At 41.2% G+C, this 23,676-nt stretch overlaps 2 long non-coding RNA genes and 1 other non-coding gene across 3 annotated transcripts; 1 reads left to right on the forward strand and 2 right to left on the reverse strand.

Moving 5' to 3' along the window:
* Positions 1–541: 541 nt before the first annotated feature.
* Positions 542–7,445, reverse strand: LOC107034410 (uncharacterized). The gene is made up of 3 exons (XR_001459956.3): positions 7,361–7,445; positions 681–826; positions 542–589 (listed from the first exon to the last, which is right to left on the reverse strand). It is a non-coding gene; the product is annotated as an uncharacterized lncRNA (long non-coding RNA).
* On the forward strand, positions 7,306–16,421 carry LOC140689461 (uncharacterized). The gene is made up of 3 exons (XR_012064432.1): positions 7,306–7,425; positions 13,604–13,642; positions 15,578–16,421. It is a non-coding gene; the product is annotated as an uncharacterized lncRNA (long non-coding RNA).
* Positions 16,422–19,759: 3,338 nt separating this feature from the next.
* On the reverse strand, positions 19,760–19,832 carry TRNAA-GGC (transfer RNA alanine (anticodon GGC)). Its single transcript has one exon. It is a non-coding gene; the product is annotated as a tRNA-Ala (tRNA).
* Positions 19,833–23,676: the final 3,844 nt, after the last annotated feature.

Below are 23,676 nucleotides of genomic sequence, written 5' to 3' on the forward strand. Positions count from 1 at the left end.
CTCTCACCTTCTCCCAGCTTGGCTACTATCCCTCTGGCTTTTGGGTAGGAGACAACCCATTGCCCAGGCCATGTCCCTTCAAAACTGTGTCATTTCAAATTTTCTGACATGTAGGTTTGGTATGCTTGGCTCCTTTAAACATCACTCTTTATGGCCTTTTGCAGTGTAATTTTGTTCCTGTCCTGCCATTCAATTTGAATTAAATATCAAACAGATGTGAGTCATTTTTTGCTCTTTATAAAGAAAAAGTTTAATATTAGGGAGCATGCCCTCCTATATGATCAGGAAAGCCATTCGGAGAAATAAGCCCCTTCAAATTAAAAAAGAATCACATTGGTTAACTTTAAGATGCTTTCAAGTGATACATTTCGAAGTGCTAAGGGAAGGTGTTTCCAGCAAGCTATAAAGCAGCCAGGAGAAAGGAGGAGAAGATATACGGCTCCAGGCTGATGGGGAAATTGGAGCTCAGAGAGGGGGCAACCCCACCTGGGGAGGAAGCTCTAAGCTTGGAGATGAGGTTCACAGACGATGGTGGGGGGAGGCCATCTTCCCCAAAGGCCTGGCAGGGGCGAGGCATGCTCTCTGCAGCCTGTGTGGTCAGGGGGAAGGGAGTCAGGAGGAGCTCCATTCTGCACAGAGATCCCACCTGACCTGGGTACTGATTCCCCATCCTCACATACCTGCACCAGCTTGACACATCTCCCCGCGCCAGCAGTCCCAGGGGTAGACTTGTATGTTGGGGCATGCTGACTGGTGTGTTCCCCTGGTTCCTGCTACAGTCTCCCAGATAGTATAGTCTTTGTCCTTTCGTTGGTCTTGGATGCCTCTGAAAATGCAGAGACATCTGTGGCTCTTCTTTGAACACAGGAACATGCATAAACCTTCATATAACTGCAGAGGCCCATGGTCCTCTGATTTAGAACCATCCCTCCCCAAAAATGGCCATCACACAGAGCATCTCATCACCAAGACACTCAACCCAAAGGACCACAGCCCTTCTCTTACAGAGAACAAGAAGCTACATTTCTGAGCAGGGCCTTGGCGTGAGCTGGAGGAACTGGTCAGTCTCCAAACCCCTCTGGCTTCTTGGCAACATGTATTCCTGGAGCTCAGCATTATTGGACCTGCCGCCATTCATGGCTACGAGCCAGGGCTTCTCCAGTGCCGGCTCAAGCTAAAGTGTTTCCATGTGGGCCTTTGACTCACTGCACCTAAAAGGCAGCTCTCCAGCTACAGCAGGCTGACTACAAATGACATTTCCATGTGGCAGGGAAAGGGGCCAGGAGGCCTCTGATTCCAGCTGGTTCTGGACATTCTGGACCCTGAGACGAGGCTCTGCACACCCAAGGTTCCCCTCTAGGGATGATGTGCAAATGCCCAGAGACCCTGCTCCATGGGGAGCAGGAGGCCCCACTGATGAGAAACAGAACCAACACTTCCTAGAATTCCACAGACAAAAGAGAAGTTTCAGTGCAGGGATTTAGAGCAAAGAAAAGCCTAGACTTTGGAGTCAGACAGCCAAAGTCTGGATCCCAGCTCTACTACTTACTACCTCTCCTATAGCCTCAGTTTCTGCCATCTGTAAAGCAGGAATGCCTGTCTCCTAGGGTGTTCGGAAGGATGAAACAGGCTGATGCATGTGCGACACTAGTACAATGCTTGACCTACAGCAAGGGCTCAATGTTTTGAGCTTATCTTTCTTTGTCCTTGTCTCCAGGATGACAAGCCCCATATCTGACGGTGCTCGTGGGGCCTGGGGGCTGGGAGGGAGGTCAGGGCCAGGCTTACTCTCTGTAGTAACCATCCTGATAACCACAAGTGGAGCAGGAGATATAAAGGGGGGGATGTAAGTTACTGTCTCATAATTCCTGTGTGTCGGGGCAGGGAGGGAGGAAGAGGGGGAGGGGAGGAAGGCAGCAGAAATATCTACAAGTGGTTTTAGAAGAGGAATCGAAATTCACAAATCATTGCTGCTGTTCCAACCGTTATTTTGCATCTGTGGCAAATCAGTAACAATGAATTGAGACATTCTGAAAGCCTAGGAGGAGAGGGAGGTGCAGCAGAGAAAGGGTGAGGGACTCAGGACCACATCCAGATTCTGGATAGCAAGGGCTGGTCTGGTCAGAAGAGGCTTCCGGTGGGAGGAGGATGAAGCTGTGCGTTGAACGATGGGAAGTCTGTTTAGGGAGAGAGACGCCCCCAACCCTGTGCCTTGCTGCTCGGCAGGCAGGGGTCCGAGGACAAGGCCGCCTGCTCTCAGGGTTCTCGGTTTAGGCTCCATCCACCTCCCAAATGACTCAGTTATACACAGCAGCCATTCATTTGTGTTTCGCTCAAAACAAGAGGTCCTTTCCGTAGTGCTCCTCAGGTACCCAGCCTTGGAACTCTTAATGGCCATGAAAATACAGTTCTCTTGTCCTATCACTAAAGGCAGCCATGTGCTGAACAAGCCCTGAGGATTCTCCCAGCCCTCCACTGGGGCCAAGTCCCTCTCCAGCCTACAGGGGCAGGGGGCGTATGTGGGGTCCTGGGTTACGAAAGGAGGCTGACTGTGATGGGGGCTCAGCCCCATTTCCCCCAGGACACCCTGCCCGACCCTGGAAACTTATGTCAGTGGCCACATTTATTCTGATGACCCTGCTTTTTTTTTTTTTATAGTTCTTGTTTTATTAAGTTATAGTCAGTTTACAATGTTGTGTCAATTTCCAGAGTAGAGCACAATTTTTCAGTTATGTATGAACATACATACATTCATTGTCACATTCTTTTTCTCTGTGAGCTACCACAAAGTCTTGTATATATTTCCCTATGCTATGCAGTATAATCTTTTCTATCTATTCGACATATGCCTGTCAGTATCTACAAATTTTGAACTCCCAATTTGTCCCTTCCCACCCCCCTCCCCTCTGGCAACCACAAGTTTGTATTCTATGTCTATGAGTCTGTTTCTATTTTGTATTTATGTTCTTGTTGTTGTTGTTGTTAGATCCCACATATGAGCGATTTCATATGGTATTTTTCTTTCTCTTTCTGGCTTACTTCATTTAGAATGACATTCTCCAGGGACATCCATGTTGCTGCAAATGGCATTATGTTGTCATTTTTATGGCTGAATAGTATCCCATTGTATAAATATACCACATCTTCTTTATCTAGTCATCTGTCGATGGACATTTAGGCTGTTTCCATGTCTTGGCTACTGTAAATAGTGCTGCTATGAACATTGGGGTGCAGGTGTCATTTTGAAGTAGGGTTCCTTCTGGATATATGCCCAGGAGCAGGATGCCTGGGTCATATGGTAAGTTTATTCCTAGTCTTTTGAGGAATCTCCATACTGTTTTCCACAGTGGCTGCACCAAACTGCATTCCCACCAGCAGTGTAGGAGGGTTCCCTTTTCTCCACAGCCTCTCCAGCATTTGCTGACAACCCTGCTTTTATGTCCTCTGCATGCACAGAGCCCCAGCTGCAGGATTTTCTCCAGCCTTTGCAACCATATACATCTTGTCCTGTTTTGATGACATGGGGGTCTCTTCTTAGCGGGAACTTGATAACTTAGGCACATTCATATCTATCTCTATTCTTATTTATTTTTCACTTTTATTTTTTAAATATTGAGTGACTTAAATATATTTATATAAACAATTACTTACATCTCCCTCCTGCCTTCTTCAGGGTGTGCCTTTCCCACAGTCATAATCAGGGTGCATAGACTTGCTTTCTCCAGTTATTTCCTGGGCACTTTATATGGTTTCATACCTGTCATATTGATTTTATTGGCTTTTTGCTACATCATCAATGACCTGCCTCAGTCTAAAGTCAATAGATGGGCATTTTAATTGGTTACAATTTTTTTTACTGTGTTTAAACTAATACCCTGAACTATTTATAATGTATTTTTCCTTTTGAGCAATTCTTTTGGAGATGTTCCCAGGAGATGGATGCCAGTCCAGACCTGTGTGAAGATTCTCTGTGTGCTAGTACCCGCTGTGGTCCTGATGTTCTACAAATGGCCTCTCATTCATCCATGCGCCAACCCAGCAGAGTTCGATTCTTATTCCCATTTTGCAGATGAGAAAACTGAGGTGGGAGGGGAAGGGGTGTTTCCTCGTGCATTTCTCAGCATGTGCCCTCCCTCCAGGTACATTCTGGGTTTAACAGAGGTCCCGAGAGCCTTGACCTAGGGTGGTGAATGACTAACGGTGGAAATGCCCTCATGGCAGCACAGAGATAATTACGGGACAAGGAAGGTCACTTCTTCAGCCTCTGAAATAAGCCTGCAGATGGCTCTCTCTGGCCAAGCCCAAGACTGCCCTCCTCAACCCCTCCAGGGACCCTTTAAGCAAGGGAGGGCATGCTTTTTGGATCTCTAAGCCCTTCAGAAGATGTGAAAATGGGGGCAGGTCAGCCACATGAAGTGCTGGCTACAACGTGTAAACACCACCTCAGGGCGCCGCTAATCTCCCAGGTCAGGGCCTGGTGCAACCAGCCGCCCACTGCAGGCACAGAGGCCGGGGTGGCTCTCGCCAAGTTGCCCATGGGGTCCCATATCAGCGGCGGGCAGTCACTGGGCTCTCAGGGCCAGGCAGGGGATCAGTCATTGGTACCCTGGTCCACCCTGTGGCAACCTGAGTGCCCTGCCCGGCCTTCTTCAGATGCAGAGCCCTGACAGCTGCTGGGCCTCAGAGGCCCCAGGCTCACACAGGCATCCCTGGCCCCTCATTGTGCCCCTGGGCGAGGTGCACGGGGCTAACCAGAAACACCTGTGTACATGGAATTTCCTGCCCCAGTTCAGCCTTCATTTCCTCCGCCAGTAAAAACCCAAGGCGTCCAAAGGTGAAAGAAACCAGCCAGTCAATCACCCAGACGACGGCCACCAGGGCCGCAGAGACAGGACCCTCTAAATTAAATTTTAATTCCCACCCGATGGCCTGGCCAGGACAGCCATGATTCAAACTGTGTGACTGCCGCCACATCCAGGCAGATCCCCGCCCAGGTCCTTGCAGGAATTAACCTCACCCCTGGGCTAGTGGACAGAGGCGTCTGCCTTGGTCATCAGGTCGTGGAATGAGACCCTAAGAAAGAAAGCACCCTCTTCCCCCCCCCCCCCCCGCAACCTCATTGTGCAGCTGCAGGGTCTGCCCAGCTGATTAGCTGCTCACTGACCTAGGCTGTTTGAATTATTAGGTGCTGGAGAGATCAGAGCCCACTGATGACTCAGGGACATTTACCAACACAACATCAAAGCCAGGGGCGGCCTGGGTCCAAAGTGTAGGATAACGGTCAGAGCCCAAGGGTCTGCGCTCTGTCCCAGCCCAGCAGGTTTAGGTGAGGAGAGAGTCGTAAAAATGCCTCCGTTTTTCCAGAACATGTTTCCAGAGATTCCTGCTGGCTGGAGGAGGTAGGGCTTGGAGCAAGAAGGGAGGTATTGAGCTGCCTGTTTTATGGTCAAACCAACTGACACATCATCAGAGATGATGACTTGCCTGATCATAACACTGGCTGCGACCAGACCACCAAACGGAGTCTCTCACTGGAGACTGACTCATGAGCCATCTTAGCCAGCGATGAGAAGGGCAGGGAAGTGGCCCTGAGGGGCATTCCTGGGGTCACACAGACCTGAGTTCAAAGCCCAGATTGTGCCCGTACACAAGGTAACTTCTCTCACTTTCAGTCTTGTGGTGATAAATTGGGCAATCTTGATAGCCAGTCCCTCCTTTATCAGGTTAGTGTGAGAAATTAAAGAATGTCCCTGAGGTGAGGAATGTGACAAGCCGGGGGACCAGATGAGGCTACTTTTGCCAGGAAGCTTCTGTCTTTCTGCCAGTGGTGTGTCAGCCATGGTCACCACGGGAACAGAGGGGAAGACCTCCCTCCAGGAGGACCTGACCTGGACACCCAGAGCCCCACTTCCTGTTCAGCCTTGTGCAATAGGCACATGACCCCTCCCCATCCTATCTGACCAGTCTCTTCATCGAGGGGCTCAAATCAATGACCAATATGTGTCATTGGTGGTCGTGGGTGAGCCAGAGGATGATGGGGTTGGCACAAATCCTCTAAGACCTAGAGAAACGATCGGTAGAGAGAACCTTCATGGCTGGGACTGGGGGCCATGTCTACCTCCCTAGCAGAAGTTCTGCAGAGAAGCACTCATAGAGAAGTGGAAGGTATTTGGGTTTTTAGCAGCTGCCATCTTTATTTAAATAACGTTATGATTTTAAAAATAATATATGCTCATTATAATATACTACAACGACATACCATATTGATGAATCTCATCAATAACGTTAAGCAAAAGCAGCCGGACAGAAAAAGAGTTCACACCACATGATTTCGTTTATATAAAGTTTTAAAATAGGAAATGGAACCTATGGTGCTTAAATCAGGAAGCAGTTCATCCCTGAGGGTGGCAGTGACTGGAAGGGAACCAGGGGAACTTTCAGAAGGGCTGCTGATGGTCTGTTTCTTGATCTGGGTGCTGGTTGTGCAGGTGTGTTCACTTAGTGACAATCCACTGAGCCACAGACTCACAATTCAGTCACTTTTCTGTATGTATGTTATATTCAATAATAAATTCACTTTAAATAAATTGTCAGGTCCATGGAAATGCTGTGTCAAAAACAAATATAAAGCATTCATGCTCAGTGTAGAAACTTGGAAACAGATCATTCATCCTACCATCCCAAGTTACTTCCTTTAATATTTTAGTATATTTCCTTCCCACATTTTCCTATGTATAATGTGTGTATTTTATATATGTAGTAGTATTCTTGTACTTAAAAATATATGTGTGACTTTTGTTTTCTCAATATGATATAGCAAGGATTTGTGCACATATCCTTAGTGACTCCTGAAAATTATCCTTTTGACTTTGTAACGTGCCACCATATGGACATATCATTTGGTAAAGACAGCGTGAGAAAACAAGCTGTTGTATCTAAACTAGCTAAACAGTTGATAATTAAGATAAACACAAGGTCCTACTGTATAGCACAGGAAACTATATTCAACACCTTGTAACAGCCGGTATGTATAACTGAATCACTATGCTGTACACTAGAAATTAACACAACATCATAAATCAACTATATTTCAGTTTTTAAAAAGGCAAAAAAGAGTTGATAATTAATGCTTTCAAAGACGGTGGTAAATTACTAGCCACCTCTTTTATAACATCATTTACGGCATCGAAACCAAACTAATCAACCAGTTACTGTATCTTTTACGGCAGGAGTGCCTTACGGCCAGGTTTCCCGCACGGTGAAACTGCTTGCGGGAAAGTTCTTTACGGCAAAAATACCAGATTCCGTTAAGGTTCAAGAAATTCAGGACGTGGTTAAAAAGGCACATCTTGGGGCCTACCTTGGACTTACTGACGCAAGTCTGGGATCGGGTTCCAGGAATACGCATTTCAGCAAGCTCTTCAGGTAATTTTTTAAAAACAAAAAACAATAAACGGTGGTATTATGTATATGCCATAAAATCTGCCTTTTTTGGGGGGTGGGGCAAGGAATTGTGACTTCATTCGGAAAGCCAGCAGACCTAGTAATTATGCTGTTTAAACCATTTTTAAACATAAAATCCATGGCAGGCATTAGTCACATCAACATTGCTGTGCCAGCACCACCACTGTTTCCAAAACTCTTCTATCACCCCAAACAGCAGCTCTGTACCCATTAAGCAGTAATTCCTTGTTTCCCCTAGCTTCTGGTAACCTCTAATCCACTTTCTGTCTCTGCCTTTGCCTATGCTAGATAGTTCACGTAAGGGGAATTATACAATACGTGCCCTTTTGTGTTTGGCTTATTTCACTTAGCATAAATATTTTCAAGTTTCATTCAATTTTCGTTCACATTGTAGCATGTGTCACAACTTCTTTCCTTTTATGGCTGAATAATATTCCATTGTATGATTATATCACATGTTGTCTACCCATTCTCCTATTGATGGTCAGACACTCCACATTTTGGCTATTGTGAGTAACGCTGTTGGGAACACTGGTCTTTGAGTATCTGTTCAAGTCCCTGTTACCAGTTTTCTGGTGTATATACCTAATAGTGGAATTGATGGGTCATCAGATAATTCTGTTTAACTTTTTGAGGAATGCCAAAGTGTTTTCCACTAGCTACCCTCATTCCCCTGCATGAGGGTCCCATCCCCATCCTCACCAATACTTGTTATTTTCCATGTTTTTTATTTTAACCAGCCTAGTAGATGTGAATTAGTATCTCATTATGGTTTTCTTCTAGTAATTTTCATGCATACCGAGTTGGAGAACCCTACTGTTTAAAAAGGGTATAGAACTTTCAACAGAGAGATAAGGACTCAGGTAAAAGGAAAGGAATTTTTGTCATTTTTCAAAGAGTGCATTTCCTCCTCCTCCTTCTCCTCCTCCTCTTTCTGCATCTCCACACTGGTTTGTAGTGCTGAATTCAGTGGCCCATGAACAGCACAGTCCTGAAGCAAGTTTGAAGAGTTTGGGAGTTGGGAGGGCGGGGTTGAGATCTGAGACTGGGAGCAGAGGTGCAAGACCAGTGACCACAGAGCTGTGGGAACCTACTGTCAGGAATCCACTCTCATGAGGCTTTTGCCAGGGGAATGGATTGAATTTGAGCCTCTCCAGGGTCTAATGATTTTCCAAGTTGGCTTTGCAGGATAACTGTGCCTTTTAGAAAGAGCTGTAATGAGAATTAACAGTGGGAAAAGTGCCATTCAGCTTTTTAATAAAAAAAAGTGTGAGTCAGGGGTGGGGTCTAGCTGCCTTCTCTGCCTTCCTGCCAGCAGTGTCTGTGGAGCAGCACTCACTGGGCAGGATATCAGGCTCTGGATCCATCTTGACAGATGTCCAGTAGAGGGGTTTTCTTGTATTCCAGGACTTTAGTCCAGGCTGAGTGAAAATGTCTCTGGAGGCAGGAGGTGCCCCTCACGACTTCCCGTCTCCCTGATCAAGAAGCTGCTGCCATTAGCTCTGAGTTCTGAGGGCCTGGGAAGTGTTGGGTGGGACCCAGAGCTGAGCCCTGAGCCCCCTAGAGGCTGCCCTCTCCCAAATGCCAAAACCTACTAGAAGAAACACTCCTTTCTTTGGGTGGAATTCTGCTTCTTGGGCACTCTGGGCCAATTAGCATAGCAGGGCTCTGTGGGTAAGCACACTCTCAATGGGACTTGTAAGAGCCACAGTCAGGAGATCAAATAACCCCCTTGCTCTCCATGCAGTAGGCCTGGACTCCATCAGAAGGACACGCCCAGCCAGCCAAGACGTAGCTTTGGTGCAGACAGCAGGGCAATGAGGCAAGCAATAAAAAGCCTAATCTCTTAAGGCAACATGAATTGTTGGCAAGAACATAAGGGAAAAGCAACATTAGCCAAGGATCATTTTCCTCTTGTTATAGATGCCTGCTGACTGCTTGGAAAAAAAGAGGGGAATCGTGCTAACGTGAGTGGGCCACAAGATACAATTTACAGAACTGGTTTCCCCCAAATTTTAACAGCTAAACAGTCTTATTGCAAACATTAATGACTGCCATTGGCTGAGTGCTTCCTCTGTGATAGATATTTTATATTTAATAGCTTGCCTAATCCTCATGATCCAAAAAAATTAGCAGTTTCATCATCCTATGTCAGCTAGGGTTCAGTGCAAGGAACCAAAGTTTTTCTAGGTATTTCCAGCAAAAGGGGATTTTTGTAGGGAATCACATGCTAACAAGATTATGATAAGAGCTGGAGGACAGTACACGAAGGGGTGACAATAAGCTGTTGAATGTGAGGACCATTATGTGGCTGAGACAACAGGAAGCTGCTACAGCTGCCACCACAGCTCCTGTCACACCACCTCTCCCAGCCTGAAGCTGGTGACCAACTTTCTTGCTGCCCCTACAGTCACAACAACCAAACTTACCTCAGCAGGAGGAAGAGGCCTCCCTCAGCTCTACCTTCCAAACCTCCCATGAGAACCACCATCTAGTGGAAATTTATTCCCATCCAGAACTCTAGCTGCAAGGGCATTTGGGGAGCTTCCTGGGCTCACCAAAGAAGGATGGTTGAATTGAGAATAAAGGTGCCTAACTTCCTCACTTTTCAGTTGCATCCAGAGAGGTTAAGTCACTTGTATGCGGTCACACAGCTAGAGGGTATATCAAGCCCAAATTTGCCGGACTGTGAAGCCTGTTCTTACCCACAGCCTTCTGGGGAGTGTAGGAGAAAAAGCACCCGATGTATTCTAAGCATTCCCATTAATTATAATTACATTGGTAATTATTATTAGATCTCAGATTAAATTGCCAGGAGATGAGTATGGATTTTACAGAGATAAAATTACTCTGGCAATCATGAGAAATGAATTGTTCCAGTACCAGGGGACAGAAGGTTAAGAGGGAGTGGAAGAGAAAGTAAGTGGGACTAGCCTAGGCTTAGCTGCAGAGCAAACCTGTATCCCCCTAGATCTCTGTTCTAGGCTGCAGATTCTTGACTCCCTGCCCTGGGCAGCCTGGGAGATTTACAGCACCCTTGTTGAAGGGTTAGTATTGGGGAGCGCACAGCTAAGGTTTACTAGCACGTGGATGCCAGGCAGCATGCCTAGCATATTTACAAAGATTAGCTCATTTTATCTGCATGAAAACTTTTCGGGTAGGTGATTGTCTCCTTCGAATTACATAGATAAGGAGACTGAGTGTCAGGGAGGTTCCATGACTCATACAACAATGCAGTATTACTCAGCCATAAAAAGAATGAAATAATGCCATTTGCAACAACATGGATGGACCTAGAGATTATCATATTAAATGAAGTAAGTCAGATGGAGAAAGAAAAATATCATATGATGTTGCTTGCATGTGGAATCTAAAAAAATACAGATTTTATTTACAAACCAGGAATAGAATCACGGACATAGAAAACAAAATGTGATAACCTGGGGGGAAATGGTGGTGGTAGCAGGGATAGATTAGGAGTTTGGGTTTAACAGATACACATCACTATATATAAAATAGATAAACAATAAGGACATACTGTATAGCACAGAGACCCATATTTAAATTTTTGTAATGAGCCATAATGGAAAAGAAACTGAAAAAATATGTATGTGTGTGTGTAACTGAATTGCTTTGCTGTACACCTGAAACTAACATTGTAAATCAGCTACACTTCAATGGAAAATAAGAATTAAAAAATAAAGAATGAAATAAGTGACTCATCCAAGGTCACACAGTCAGTCTGTGGTAATATCAAGGTTGGCACCCAAGTGCATCTAAGTCCATACTCTGAAATCCTTAGTCCCTGGCTGTGTGTCCACTTCTCTGACCCTGTAAAGCCTGGCAGCCCCTCACAGCACACCCAGAGTTGGATTAAGGCAGAAAGACCGAACACCAGCTGGGTGGACACTGCTTGTAACACAGCAGTGATGACCAGTTCCCAGGACACCAGTTTTCTGAAGAGTTCAGTGGAGGTGGCTTCCAGCAGTCCTGGGAACAGCTTGGGGCTAGGGCATCTCTCTACACCAGGGATTCCTTCCATATCCATCATGCATTCCCCCACCTCACCCTATCCTGTGAGATTTGTGGCAAGTCCTAAAACCACATTGTTCCAGCTTGAAGGACCATAGTGGATTGCTAGTCAAGCCTCCCATTGTGCACAAGGAGAAACAGAGATTGGGAGAGAGGAATGGACCTGCCAAAGGTAATTCAGGTGGCTAGAATCAAGGCGAGGGCAGAACCCAGGCCGTTTCATCTCCTCCTCAACTTTAGAGCTAACATTTAAAGAAGGAGGCATCATAACCCAAACTCAGTGCCCTCAGAATCCCTTCATCACGAAGAACTTCCCCCCATCCCCCTTACTTGTTAGCTTCTGAGGTGGTGATCATGTTTTATTTCTTGATCTAGGTGATAGCCACATGGCTGTTGACCCTGTGAAAATTCATTGAGCTGATTATTTATGGGGTTTTTTGTTGTTGCATTTTTTTATATTATGTCAAGTTTCAATGAAAAGCTTACTTAAAAAAATAATGGGTGATTTGCAACAACATCGATGGACCTAGAGAGCATTATGCTTAGTGAAATAAGTTGGATGGAGAAAGAACAAATACCATATGATTTCATTTATATGTGGAATATAAAAAACAAACAAACAAAACCCCAAAATAAATGAACAAACCATACCAAACAAAAATAAACACATAGATACAGAGAATAGACTAGTGGTTATCAGAGGAAAAGGTTTGGGATGGAGGGGGCAAAATGGGTAAAGGGATCAACTGTCTGGTGATGGATGGAAACCAAATATTTGGTGGTGAGCACACTGTAGGGCACACAGAAGGAGAAATACAATGTTATACACATGAAACTTACATCATATTATAAACCAATGTTTTTACCTCAATAAAACATAAATAAAAATAATGTTGGCTGATTAGACTTCCCGCAGGACCAGGAAAATACTCCATGTTTTAATTGAAAAGTGTTTTCCTTCTAGTCTCAAGAGCCAGAGCAAACCATATTCAGTGCTACTGTCAACTCAGTGTTTGAGAAAACTGAGGAATCAGAGAGCCAAGAAGTTGAGAGGCTCTTTGGCAAAAGCAAAGACATCCCTTTTACTTTTTCTTTAGAAAGCAGAAACACAGGCACACATACAAATGAGACCTGTGGCAGAGACCTGTAGCTGTTCACAAATTGTGTCCCTCTTCTTGCTGGACAAACACAGGGCTACACTTCCCAGCCTCCCTTGCAGGTAGGCGCCGCTATGTGACTGGATTCTGGCCAATGCAATACCCAAAGTGGGTAGAAGTGATGGATGCCAGCTCCATGTTTGGCCCATAAACACTCCCATGTACAACCTTTGATTGCCTTTTCCCATCTACTGGCTAATTGAAGAGTTCTCTGAGGTCTTAGAAGAGGGCAAAGCCATAAGACAGAAGGAGCCTGGGTACCTATGACATCCTGTGGAGGAGAGCCATGTCACCTGATCAGGAAAACCTATAATGGGACAGTGCACAGGCAAGAAATAAACTTTATTGTGTGAAGTATTAAAATACATAGCTTATTTGTTATAGAAGTTAGCCTACCCTGAATAATACAAGAGCTGTTTTGAAAATAGGTGAATTCTATTCTCCAAATCACCCCATTTTCTCAACATAAATCCATCTCCAAAGAATTTTAAAATATCTGAGAAGCCAAAATGGCTTCTTGCCGGTTACCTATTGACTCTTAAGTCATAAAGAGTTATAATAGGTACCATTCACCAGCTTCCCAGGTGAGTTAGGGCAGGAGATCAAGGGGGGAAGACTCTTTATAAGATATGAGAATTCACAGTCTTTTTTTTTTTAATTGTTCTGTCTCCTCCTTTGTTGACAAAGTGCTCAGAACAGCAGCATTCTGGACACCTTCAATACAAGGGCTAACAGTTCTGTACCACCAGAGGGCAATACTATATAATAGCTGATGCACATATGATAGCTGAATCCTCATGAAAGGGAGAAATGGGATCAACATTTATGGAAAGTGGCAGGAGGCAGGTAGCAGGATTGTGGAAGTGAGGAAAGTGTCTTTGAGGTTTATGCCCCCCACCTCTATCTCCCTTACAATTGTTCCAAGGCCTAACTCTGTATTTTTCCTACAGGTCTAAAAATTCTCCAGCTCGGAGATCCAGCTGGATGAGGTAAGGAAAAAACTGTTCTGAGGCCACCTTCCACCAAAACATACAAACATGCAGAGCTGCTAGAAAAAAAGTCATTGAGAAAAATAAAATGAAAGGAGAAGCACAGGAGGGGACAGAGTCCCATTTTATTTTCTCTTGGGGCTGGGGCCTGCCAGACTCTAAGGAAACAGCAGTTTCTCTAGCAATACCCTGTGGTTTCCTATTAAAACCCAAGGTTGTGAGTTCTGCTTCCTGGAATTGGGGGCTAGCTTTTTTCCAGACCTAGCTTCTAGTTGAAGAGAACTAGAAAAGAAGATGAGGTGTGTGTGTGTGTATATATATATATGTGTGTGTGTATAAATATATATATATCTTTTAACTGCTTGATGGCATTAAGGAGCAACCAAATATTTCTGGAAGTAAGATCTCAAAGAGAAGGAGAAACCAGGAATCTGAGCCCAATATTTGGCATCCCTTTTCTCCTTGAGATGTTTGCCAGTTTGGACTTTTTTATTGAAAACCTGATCAGAAAGTAGCAGCTGAGAGGCTGAGTAGAACTTCTGACAGTCTCTCACCAGGTTGCAGGACAAAAATTGGAGTCTGAGACCTGCCAATTAGGAGGGGCTATAAGGAGCAGCTTAGGTTTTCAGTGGGGATTTCAAAGATCGACTGCCTAGAATAAGAGAGTCTTAGCTCAGATTTCTGAGAAGACAGAGCCAGAGGTAAAGCTTGCATGCTGCCACCTTACTAGGAAGTACACTTGTAGGGAAGCTGGCGTGAGGAAAAAAGAGGGGTGAGGCAGAGCAGAAGGGAGAACGTGTGTAAGGGAGGGTATACTCTACAAAACACCAGGACTTAAACTTCTTAGGGTGGCTAACACAAGGAAAATCTGATATTGTCACATACCAGATGAAACATGATAACTAAATATGAAGTGGTACCCTGGGACAGAAAAGGAACATTAGAGAAAAATTAATGGAAGCCAAATGAAGTATGGAGCTTGGTTAATACTTACAAACTAAAGTTGGCTCCTTAATTATTAGAAATGAATCTCAGTGATGTAAATTGTTACCAATAGGGCAAAGTGGGTAGAAGGTGTACAGAACTCTCTGTACTATCTTTGCAACTTTTCTGTAAACCTAACACTATTCTAAAATCAGTTTGTATTTTTAAAAAAGAGTAAACAGGTTAAACCAAATAAATTTTCATTGTTGAAAACATCAATAATAATGTCTTGTGGGATTATAAACATATTTAACATCACTTATAATTAAATCACATACAGATTAAATATTAGTAAACATCAACACATGTATAATTACATTGCATACATAGTTAAAACATACAAGAACAATAGCTCAAAGGCAGAAGGGTGGGGATACATGGAGTTAAGATATTCTAAAATCCTTGTATTGCCTGGGAAATTGTAAAAATGTTCATTTATACTAGATTTTAATAAATCAAAAATGCATGTTGTAATCTCTATGTTCATTGCCAACAGAATAGAAACTGAATGTGTGACTTAACAAGCAGTAGAGAAGAAAAATAGATTATAAAAATACTTAACATGAGAGTAAGAAAGGAAATGGAACATAAAAGAGGTAGGACAAATAGAAAAATAAACATTGTGTTGTAATGCTAAAACCTAAATATCAGTGTAACACTAAATATAAATGAAGAAAATGCTCTGAATAAAAGTCTAAGGGTAGATTTAGAAACAACAACATTAACCAAATGTTTCTTTAAGTAATATACTTTAATTATAAGGATACAGAATTTTTAAAAATAATGAGATGGAAAAACATTCAATTCAAATAGTAACTAAAGGAAAACTGATGTAGTTAAGTGGACTTCAAAACAAAGCATCATTGGAGATAAAGAGGGATCGTGTACGTTAAAAGCATTACTCCACTAAAGATATGTAATAATTCCAAATTTGTATGCATTTCATAACAGGCTGAAAATATAAAAAGCAAAATTGGACAGAATTAAAAAGGAAAAAGACGAATCTATAACTATAGTGGAAGACTTTAAGATACTTCTCTGAGCAACTGATAGAACAAGCAGAAAAAAAAATCAGGATTTATAAGAAGCTACTGAATAAAAAAAAAAGTGACCTAAATAATATATACACTACCACCTCCCAACACTGAGAGACTGAATATACAGTTGAACCTTGAACATGGTTTAAACAGCATGGGTCCACTTATACATGGATTTTTTTTCACTAACTTTATACTACAGCACTACAGAACTCTTGGTTGGTTGAATCCAAGGATATGTAACTGTGGATATGGAAGGCTGACTGTAAAGTTATACATGGATTTTTGACTGTGGGCAGAGTCGGGCTTCTAGCCCCCTGAGTTGTTCAAAGGTCAACTGTTCGTTCTTTTCAAGTACACATGAACATTTGCCAAAAATGAACATATGTTGAGCCATAAAGCAAATTTCTAAGAACTGAAATCATACAGAAGATATTCTCTAACCACAGTAGAATTAAGCTGAAAATTAGTAACAATAAACTTACTGGAAAATATTCAAGTGTTTGAAAATTAAGGCATATATTTCTAAATAAATCATGGGTTGAGAATATCACAATGGAGAGGAGAAACTACCTGAATAATAATGAAAATATAACTTACTAAAACTTGTGAACTGAATGTTTGTGTCTCCCTAAGATTCATAATAGAAGCCGTAATCCCTAGTGTGATGGTATTGGGGGCAGGGCCTTTGGGAGGTAATTAGGTGTAGATGAGGTGACATGAATGGAGTTCCCATGATGAGATTAGTGCCCTTGTAAGAAGAGGCAGAGACAAGCGCCCTCTCTGTCTTCACCACGTGAGGATACAGCAGAAAGGTGGCTGTGTGCAGACCAGGAAAAGGACCCTCACCTGTCAGACATCAAATCTGTTTGCACATGGATCTTGGTCTTCCCAGCTTCCAGAACTAAGACAAGTAAGTTTGTTGTTTAAGCCATTCAGGCTATGGATTTTGTTATGGAATGAGTAAGATATTGTGGGATATAGTAAATCTGGACCTAGGAGGAAATTTATAACCTGGAATTCATATGAGAGAAAAGAGGAAAGAACATCTATCTCCAGGAAGTTAGACTATGAACAGCATGTTCAGCCCAAAGAGTTCCACTTCCAGATGCATTAAGCAGTGTGTGGCAAGGCAATGCTCCCGTTTAAAAAAATACCCTGGAAACAAAGACAACATATAAAAATCATATATTCAAAAGCATCAGAGAACTACAGAGGCTATGGAGATGAAAGGATATTAGATTTCATTGAGAGGAGAACTTTTCACCAAATGACTGCAGAATACACAGTCTTTTCAAGACACATTTATGTGGTCAATTCATTTTCAGTAAAGAAGCCAAGTCAAACTAATGGGGAAAGAGAAATCTTTTCATCAAAAGGTGCCAGAACAACTGAATGTCCATATGAGATCAAATGAAACTTGACCTTTCCCCCTCACACTATATACAAGATTAATTTGCCATGGATCATACACCTAAGTGTAAAAGCTATAAAGATATTACGGAAAATATCTTCATGATCTGAAGCTAAGCAAAGATTTCTCATATAGCACTGGAGGGATGTAACTATAAAAGAAGTCATTGATTAAGTGGAATTGATCAAAAGTAAAAACATCTGTTCATCAAAAGACACTATTAAGAAAATAAATAGGCAAGTCACAAACTGGAAGGAAATATTTGCAAGATACATAACTGAGGGAGAACTTGTATTCAGAATACATAAAAACTCCTACAACTTAGTAATTTAAAGGACAAACAACCCCACAAAAATAAGCAGAAGATTTGACAGGCATTTCACAAAGGAAGGTATGTGAAATGGCCAATAAGTTTGTGAAAGAGGGCCAACATTACAAGGCATCAGGAAAGTGACAAGGTTGTAGAGCAACCCAGACTCTCATATTACTGGTAGGAACATAAAAGGGTACAACCGTTTTAGAAAAACTTTGGCAATTTCTTAGCAAGTTAAATATGTACTTACGCTTTGACCTAGCAATTCCAATCCCCAATCCTAGTTTTTTATCCAAGATACATAAAAATATACATCCATAAACCAACTTATACAAGAATGCTCCACACACCTTTATTCACAATAACAAAAAAATTGGGGAAAAAACCCTCAAACCCAAATACTCATCAACGGGAGAATGCATAAACAAATCATGATATATTTATACAATGTAGTACTATTCAACAATAAAAACAAACTATTAATGCACAAAGCAACGTGGACTGATGTCCCCAAAAAACAACTAAAGACAAAAGAAACATACTGTATACCATTTTTATGAAGTTCTAAAACAGTCAAAACCAATCTGAGGTGAAAAACATTAAAACAATGCTTGCCTCTAGGGGTGGGGATTAACTGGGAAGGGACTCAAGGGAACTTTCTAAGATGATGAAAATACTCTATCATGATAAAGGAGGCAATTAAGTGAAGTATGCATTTGTCAAAACTGCACAGCTAAAATGTGTGCACTTCCTTATATGTATATTTTATCTTAAAAGAAAAGAACTGTTAATAGTCATCAAGTTGGGAGTTTTGAGGCAAATAGAAGATGCAAGAATGGAAGAATTTAATAATTGTGGTAGTCAGGTGATGAATATACGGGAGTTAATTATACTCTCCTCCTTTGTTAATGTGTGAGTTTTTCCCTAATAGAATTTATTAATGAAGGTGAAATAAAGAATTTTTAAGATTTCTTTAAAGAAGAAAAAACTAAGAATTAGTTGCCAGCAAGTCTTTATTAAAAGAAACATTAATGGTAGGTTTTTCAGGAAATAAAAATGATCCACATGGAAACAGATTTGCAGGAGAGACAGAAGAGCAACAGAAAGAATATGTGGATGAACATAAACTCATGTAACTTTAGAGAATAATCCTAGTAATGTTGTGGGGTTTAAAATAGATGTAGAAGATTCATGAGAACAGTGAAAAGTCAAGAGAGTTAAAATATTCTAAGTTAAAATATTCTGAGGTCTTGAAATTATTGGGATGCTAGAAAAAATAATTTCTTGGTAAAATGTCAAGGAAACATCTTGTAATATCTGTGGTGATTTATTACAATAGTAATAGGAACTGAAAATGATATCCATTGATGATTTTTACCAAAACTAATCTTTTCTGTGATGGTTACAAAATGCTAATTTTCCAACTACAGCATTCACTCTACATTTACCAGTTGCCGTTCACCATTTTGCTAAAGGGAGAGAACGTCTCCCCCAGGCTTTACAAATATATAAATATTATATGTAGAAGTATAATTAAATATATATTTATGTATACTATATGTATAGATGTATATTAAACATGTTTATATATTATAAGTATGTATTATGTAAGTATATATTATCTTTTTATGATCAGTGCAGACCCATGAATCTCTCAAATTGTCCCAGATGTGGCCCATGGGAGTCTCTTAAACTGGCTCCTTGTTCTTGTGCCATGGCCCCATCATTTTGTGAGTATGTGCCTGTGCGTGTGTATTTCCCCACTTTCTGGTATGACAAGATATCCCAGGGTCATCTTGTGTACTTCCTGCCCCAGCCCTAGAATTAGCCATTTCTCCAAGAAGCCCTGGTTCCTTTTAGTAGGAAAGCATATTAAAAATCAAGATCTGGGTATTAGATGTGCTTATTGCTACAAGGCTGTCTTTTCTTCTTGACCTTTTCAGCAGACAGAGCTAGGAAATATATGCATATATAATACACATGTATATCACACACAAATATATATGTGTATGTGCACACATACAGGTATATATACATATTTATGTATACCTATTTTATAAATGAGTTCACAGCAATAATTCCAGTCCCCGATCATCCCCATAGGGCTCTTTCTTGCCTTCCTCCATTCCATATTTCCATGTTCCTTTTTTCCCATGATGAGAACGCTGGCTCCCAGTAATATTAATACATTTACTTTTTTGCTAAAACTTATCATAGGTCCAAAATTTTTTAAAATATTATAAATTTTATTTTTTGTCCAACTCTTTTATTTATTTATTTATTTATTTATTTATTTATTTATTTATTTATTTATTTATATTTCGGGGGAGGGATGGAGGTCATTAAGTTTATTTTATTTATTCATTTAATGGAGGTACTGGGGATTGAACCCAGGACCTTGTGCATGCCAAGCACACACTCTACCGCTGAGCTGTACCCTCCCCTGGTCCAAAATTGTTTTAGAATTAATTTTTCCATAGCACTGGAAAAAAAAAACCCAAATTCTATAAAAATGGTTCAGGATTTGTTTGTAACTCTTCCCTGACTCCCTTTCTCACCACAGACTGAAAGTATCAAATACTGTATTCATAAATAAAGTGGACTGCTTCTTCGCCCCTACCCCCCACCCCCCACCCCACTACACCCAGCAGGATTATGGTATTCATTTGAAATACAGTTGGATTCATTGGTTTTAGTTTGATTTCAGTTTTAGGAATTTTCTCCCTGTTCATTCTTACAGATGCAGTTTTACTTTTTGAATATGTCGAACATCAACATGTTTCCAAAAGCCAAAAGTGTGCAAAAAAATATACTCAGAGAAATGTCACTGTCTCCCTTGCTTTCTGCCCCTCACCCCTATAGGTAACTATGTTTATTGTTTTCTGGTTTTTCCCTCCTGTGTTTATTTTTGTAGAGATACATGTATGTTATTTTATTTTCCCTTTTATCCAAAATGTAGCATACTACTGATGCTCATCCTTTTGCACTTTGCTTTTTTTCACTTAACAGTATCTCCTGGAAATCACTCCATAATAAGTTCATAGATATGTTCATCCTTTATTTTTATAGTGTGGAGTATACACATTGGTGTGTATGTATCAGAGTTTATTCAACCCATCTCCCTATTTAAGTATTTGCCAATATTCTGCAATTACAGATAATGAAGCAATGAATAATCTTGTGGGTATGTATTTTCATATCATGTGGTGCATTTTCAGGGTAAATTCTAAAAGCAGAATTGCTTGGTTAAGGGTAAATGTAGAGATAGGTTTATGAAATATTGTAAAATTCCCCTCCATAGGTTTATAGTAGTCTCTATTCCTACCAGCAGTTCATGAAAGCCTGTTTCCTACAGCTGTTCGAACAGAGTGTTGTTTCAAGCTTTTGGACTTTTGCCAGTCTGATGAGAAATGATACCTAGGTGTAGTTTTATTTATACTTTTCTTATGAGTGAAGTTGAACATCTTTTCATATTTTAAGCCCCTTTTTAATATCTTTTTGTTAATTGTTTGTATCATTTGTGCATTTTTGCATTAGGATTTTAAATCTCCCCTCCCTCAATTTTCAGAAGGTATATTTATATGATTGCTATGGACTGAATTTTCTCCCTCAAATTCATATTGAAGCTCTAACCAATGTGATTATATTTGGAGATAGGGCCTTTAGGAGGTACTTAAGATTAAATGAAGTCATAAGGATGGGGCTCTAATCCAATAGGATTAATGTCCTCATAAGAAGAGATACCAGAGAATGATCTCTTTTCTCTCTCTCTCTTTTGTTCCCTATACACATGCACAGAGGGAAGGTCATGTGAGGACAGGTGGCTGTGTGCTCTAGAACAGAGCTTTCACCAGCACTGAACTGTACCAGAACCGTGATCTTGGTCTTTCCAGCCTCCAAAACTGTGAGAAAATTCTATTATTTAAGCCACTCAGCCTATGATATTTTGTTATGGCAGCCTGAGCAGGTTAAGACAAGGATAGTAACTTTTAACTACATTATGTTTTGGCAATATTTTCTTCCAGTTTGTCATTTGTCATTTTACTTTCTTACGGTGGTTTTCTTTTTCCATGCAAAAGTTTTGTTTTGTTTTTAATATAGCCAAGAGAGGAGTATTATAATAATCTTCCCAGATAATTGTGGATCTTACTCTCTGATTCTACATCAAAACTTGACAAGTAGTAATTTCTTAAAGTGGTAATTTCTTAAAAACCTGGTTATGCAGGGAAATATACACAAAATGTTATGATAAATCACAGAGAAAAAAATGTGACAATGAGTGTGTATATGTCCATGAATGACTGAAAAATTGTGCTGAACACTGGAATTTGACACAACACTGTAAAATGATTATGAATCAATAAAAAATGTTAAAAAAAACCTAGTTATGTAGGTTATTGAAACATATCACTGGGCTTTTCATACTCTGTGCCATTAAATGCATTGGTTTTTCTTACACTTTGAATGGATTTTTTTAATCCTATACGTGATGTTGCAACATCATACATTAGTCGTGGAAAATATTAGTTCACTAAGTTATACTATCATAAGTTGGTAAGGTCTCTAAAATTTTTCCAACTGTTGACAGATTTTATTATACAACATCAAAAAATTATATCAGCTGATACCATCACCAATATCATCAGAAAAGTTTTTAAGTATTGGGAAGCTGTCAGCTGTCAAGCTCATGATAGCAGACACAAGCTTTCAAATATTTTAGAATCTCCCTCACTAAAGACATTTTAAGTTCCTAAGTGAAACTGTGTGTGTGTATTTGTGTGTGCATTGAATTCCATGACTGCTAGCATTTTGGGGCAGCTGCCTTGATTTATGCTAAGACACAGTTTTACCCACCAGTGCTCTTGTAATAACAGTGCAAATGTCAACACAATGAAAAAGGTAAATAAGGCCTTAGTATTATTATGAAAGTAGTTTTGACCCACGACTCCATTAAAGGGTGTCAGGGATGTCGCAGTAGTCCCTTTGAGCACCACTGCTCTTCGGGTAGCCTAAATTCTTCAAACTATGTTTCAATCCAGCTCTAACTTCAGGGGGAATATATTTAAATCTAGAGATGCCTCTACACCTGGAGAGAGGTAATACAACCCCTTCCTCCTTCCTACATACACTCTAGGATGGTTGTCCTTGGTGCCTTTGTTGTTCCCAATTAAGGGTAAATAGTCACCTGTACTTCTCTTAGAGAAGGGTATTAACTGCTTAACAAAGACAGGAGGGGTGGGGATCATTGACAACAAGGGGGTCAGATGCCTCCAATTGTAGATCAAAGAGATCAAAGAGAGGGAACTTATCTGAAGTAATCAAGTAAAGAAGAAAGGCTTCAACTGGAAGGGATGATGGTGCATTTGTTCCCTGGAAAAGAGCACACTTGTTTGCTTGCGGGTGTCGAGCATGGCCGGGCAGAAGTTTATTTCCTTCCCAGGATCCCTCCGCTCCTTCACACACACATAACGTACTCACTCCTCTTGGCTCTTTGTGGGTTGATCAAAAGCTTAGGAACTAACTAGAGACCACTCCCTGCCCTTCCACAAACAAGTTCAGGCTAAACCAGGAAAATGGTGACACCCCACCGTTCGACCCTCAGATCATCAAAGGTCAGGGCGGGGCCAAGAGGTGCTGGGGAAATGCAGGAATGCTCGGTCCTGCCCTACTGTGTCTCAGTGTCTCTGGAGGGTCACTTGGCTACCTGAGTTAAAGCTTTTAAACTGTGGACCTTTGATCCAGCAGTTCTACTTCTAAGAACTTAATGCTCAACAGTCAGATGTGCACAAAAATGTATTTCTAAGGACAGGTCTTTATAACAGAGTGGGAAATGGAAAGAAAAACAACAACAACCAGTAACAACTGGTGAACTGAACAGCAGTACAGCCCCAGGATGTTTGGAACAGTGGTTCCCAAAATAGGGTCTTCAGATCCCCTAAGGTCACTGAGACTCCTTCCGGGACTTTTCATGATAATGCTAAGACGTTATTTAGCTTTTTCATTGTGTTGGTCTTTGCACCAGTAATGCAAAAACAATCGTGGTAAAACTGCTGATGAGTTGGCACATTGCAACAACCACAACAAACTGTACTAATAATTATTTCATCTTTCATTGCCAACAGTTTCACTTAAGAATGTCCTTGATGAAGCTGTAAAAATTATGAATTTTATTGATTCTCGACCCTTCAGAACACCTTTTAAAATATTCTATGTGACTACATAGGAAGTATGTATGAAGTACTTCTGCTGTATAACAAACTAGGGTGATTGCCTTGAGGAAAAGCAT

This window comes from Vicugna pacos, chromosome 3 (genome assembly GCF_048564905.1).
Source record: "Vicugna pacos chromosome 3, VicPac4, whole genome shotgun sequence".
Taxonomy (NCBI): domain Eukaryota; kingdom Metazoa; phylum Chordata; class Mammalia; order Artiodactyla; family Camelidae; genus Vicugna; species Vicugna pacos.